The sequence below is a fragment of the Papio anubis genome, chromosome 6, assembly GCF_008728515.1.
Source record: "Papio anubis isolate 15944 chromosome 6, Panubis1.0, whole genome shotgun sequence".
Taxonomy (NCBI): Eukaryota; Metazoa; Chordata; class Mammalia; order Primates; family Cercopithecidae; genus Papio; species Papio anubis.
This window is the reverse complement of record NC_044981.1, coordinates 15,943,393-15,947,271: the sequence shown is the minus strand read 5'-3', so window position 1 is coordinate 15,947,271 and position 3,879 is coordinate 15,943,393. Positions and strand designations below refer to the sequence as shown.

Sequence of the window (3,879 nt, the reverse complement as noted above, 5' to 3'; positions counted from 1 at the left end):
TTGCATGGTATTAGGTTAAATCTAGAAGTAAATGGAGGCTCATCACCAGTGGGTGTCAGAATTCTCATATTCCTCAGGTTAAGAATAAAAAGGTAGCACAGCTCCAAAAGACTTAACCTCATTCCAGATATGAATGCAAGCCACGTGACAAGGTCAGAGCAATATGGTTTCACATAGGTAAATGTAAATACCAATTAAAACACGTAAATAAAGAAAGAGGAGAAAATACCCTTTGTTCTTATTGTTTTCCCTTTTGTGTTTTAGTTCCAAATTTTTTGAGGGTCTTCTGACTCTGGTGACTTAGGGTAGAAGGGACAACTCAGAGAGCTCCAAGAGGACATAGAAGAGCCTTGTCGCCTCGTGAGGCATTGGCTACCAAAGTACTTAGTAACTAACTCCGTGCTTTTAGGGGGAAATTTGGAATCATGTCTGAAGAAAGCAGCAGAGGAGATCTGCATTAAATAGGATGCTGGCACTGAAATTTGGGGACTCTCCTTTAGTTTTCAAGGTTTAGAATTATCCAATAGGGCTTCCCTTCTCACCTTACTAAAAAGACTCATTTCACAGCCTGATTTTGAAAATTCTTTCGCATTTAATCACCTAGGAGTCAGGACCTCTAGAGCAGATCAGAACATTTGCAGGACGTTAATGACCATTTCCTGTTCATTTTTTGATTCTGCAATGAAGGCTTTTGTTTCCGTAACTTTTCCTGCCATTGGCAGCCCTTACACACACAGACACACACACACACACACACACACACACACACACACAGAGTCTCTCTCTCTCTAAGGGCTTAAAGTCAGCCTCTACTCTTTGTTGAGAGAAAGAATATTGGGGGGTGGGGAGGGGAGAGAGAGAGAGAGATTAGCTGCATAGTCCTCCTTGCTTGGTGCCCAATAAACAAACGCCTTTCTTTCTCCTGCTGCAAAACTTGGTGTGGATATCTTGTCTTACTGCACTGGGCAAACAGACCCTAGTTTCATTCTAAAACAAAAGGACTCACATTTATATCTTGTGGATGAAAGACTGAGGGAGAGAGAGAGAGAGACTGACTGACTGACTTTAACCCCTCCCTCAGCTCTAAAATGTTTACTTGGAGCAGTTGTTCTCAATCTTGGCTACACCTTAGAATCACTTGGTGATTGCAAATCAGCTTTTAAAAATCCTTTTTTCCAGGGCACATTCCAAACCAATTAAATCAGAGTCCCTAGGTGTGAGACCCAGGCATGGTTGTTTTTTACAGCTCACAGATAACTCCAATGTGTAGGCAAGGTTGAGGTCCTAGTAAACTATAGCACAGGGAACAGCCAGCCTGTCTGGGCTTAGAGATTGTCGATGGCCAGTCCTGGGAGCACAGGAGTCTTTTTGGTTCTCCAGAACTCCTGTTATGGGGCCAGAACATCTGGGGTGGGCACCATAGTGAATATATTAGTCCCCTTGGACTGCCATAACAAATACCAGACTGGGTCACAACAGAAATGTACTTCCTCAGAATTCTGTAAGCTGGAAGTTTGAGATCAAGGTACCAGCGTGATGAGTTTCTGATGTGGGGTTCTTTTCCTGGTTTATAGATGGATACCTTCTTACCTTGTCTGGCATCTCATCTTATAGGTTTTCTTATGGGACCTATCAGATCAGTGTCCCACTCTTATGACCTCATTTAAGCTTAAATCCTTCCTTAGAGGTCCCATGTTTAAAGACAGCCACACTGGGAGTTAGGATTTCAATATGTGAATCTGGAAGACGCAAACATTCAGTCCCTAACAGTAGCCACAGCCCTAATAGAATCTCTGGCCAATCAAGTTTATGTAGGTGGCATATGTTCCTGCTACCCATAGTGTGGCTCGTGACCAGCAGCAATTGTGTTCTCTGTGAGCTTGATAGAAATGCAGAATGTTGGGCCCCAACCCAGCCGGACCCACTGTGCCAGAATCTGCATTTTCACATGATCCCCATATGATTGGTTTGTGCATTAATGTGTGAGAAACACTGCAATGGACTTTCTTCAGTCCTAGCACCTCTTCTGATTCTCAGAAACTTTAGTAGATTAGTCTGCTGAAACCTGTTTCCTGGATCTCAAAGAAGGGCCCAAGCTTTCTCAGCTTTGTGGGCAATGGAAAATAAATCTCCTGGCTGGCCAGGAACAGTGGCTCGCGCCTGGAATCCCAGCAATTTGGGAGGCTGAGACAGGAGAATCACTTGAGCCCAGGACTTCAAGGCCAGCAGCATGGGCAACATAACGAGACCTCATCTCTACAAAAAATAAAAAATTAGCTGGGCATGGCGTGCACCCAGGTACTCGGGAGTCCCGGGTACTCAGGAGGCTGAGATGAGAGGATCACTTGAGCTCTGGAGGTCAAAGCTGCAGTAAGCCTTGATCGCACCACTGCACTCAGCCTGAGTGACAGAGCAAGACCTTGGCTCAAACAAACAATCAAACAAAATCCCTCTTAGCTGTTGAATTTGAGGATTCAAGCTGAAAAGTCTGGAGTGACTCTATTGCTGTCCACTCAATGCTCATCTTCCTTTTGCAGACTACCACCCTCCTCCCCTTTCCTTTATCCTCCAAGGATTTATTCTACGAAAAACAATCAAAATTAATGTTGAGCTAGTTGCAGCAAGAACTCCTGATAAATCTTACCTAAAATTTCAGTCCACTCCCACTGGTTGAGCAAGAGGCTGGTACTTCAGGGGCTCCTTCCTTTCAGGACCCAAGAGGGGCATGAAAAGGGCAGAGGGGAGATGAGGGCTGAGGGGAGATGAGTGTGTATTCACAGACCCACCGGCTCCAAGGACGAAACTGCAGTGACAGGGGCAGTCACTGGGTCCTGGGTTGGGTGAGGCTTTTAAAAGAAAATGCGTGTGAGCAGTAGGATAATGGAGCTAAGGAGTCCTCCACACCTGTCTCGTCACAACCATTGTCCTGATACAGGTGCCAAGCAGATTAAATCTCTTTAGTAATTCAGTGTTTGTCAGTCATGAAAGCTTGGAGAGGACTGGACAGTTAACACTAATGTCATTTTGGGGAAATCCAGAAAGACCCACTCGCACACCAAAAGTCATCCATCTAATGTGGATATCCCAAATCCTACTATTACAGAGTCTTCTCTCCTTCCCTTGAAATTTAAAAGCGTGGAGAAGGGTGAATCCCTTAAGGTGAATAAAAATTTTCAGCTGTTTCCTCTGTGACAGGAAAAAGGGATGAGAGCATCTTGGATTTCTTTCTTTTTTCTTTTTTTTTTTTGACGGAATCTCACTCTGTCACCTCAACTCACTGCAACCTCCGCCTCCTGGGTTCAAGTGAGTCTCCTGCCTCTCCTCCGAGTAGCTGGGATTACAGACACATGCCACCATGCACAGCTAATTTTTTTGCATTTTTAGTAGAGACGGGGTTTCACCATGTTGGCCAGGCTGATCTTGAACTCCTGACCTCAAGGTAATCTGCTTGCCTCGGCCTCTCAAAGTGCTGGGATTACAAGGTGTAAGCCACCATGCCCAGCCCCTACAGTACCTAGTATTCCCAGGTGGTCTCCCATCCAAGCACTAACCAGGCCCAACCCTACTTAGCTTCTGAGATCAGACGAGATTGGGTGTGTTCAGGGTGGTATGGTCGTAGACAGATTTCTTGAAACAAGGTCTGGGTGGGAGGCAGGGAGACACCAAGATCCCAAAGACAAAATTCACCTGCCATAGAATGTTGCCTATGCCTACATCAGGATCTGCACTTGGGTTCTCAAGGAGGCCACCTCCCAGAGAGTAGGTACCTGCATCTTATGAGGACTCCATTCCAGCCTTGGTTTGCTCCAGACTACTCACACTTTTTAGAGGTTTTGGTCAATTCGGCTCTTCACCTCCACACTCCCTACAGACTGCTCC

The 3,879-nt window shown here is 45.4% G+C and overlaps 1 pseudogene; it reads right to left on the bottom strand.

The window, feature by feature from the left end:
- Nucleotides 1–3,502: 3,502 nt before the first annotated feature.
- On the bottom strand, nucleotides 3,503–3,621 carry LOC116275465 (annotated as a pseudogene).
- Nucleotides 3,622–3,879: the final 258 nt, after the last annotated feature.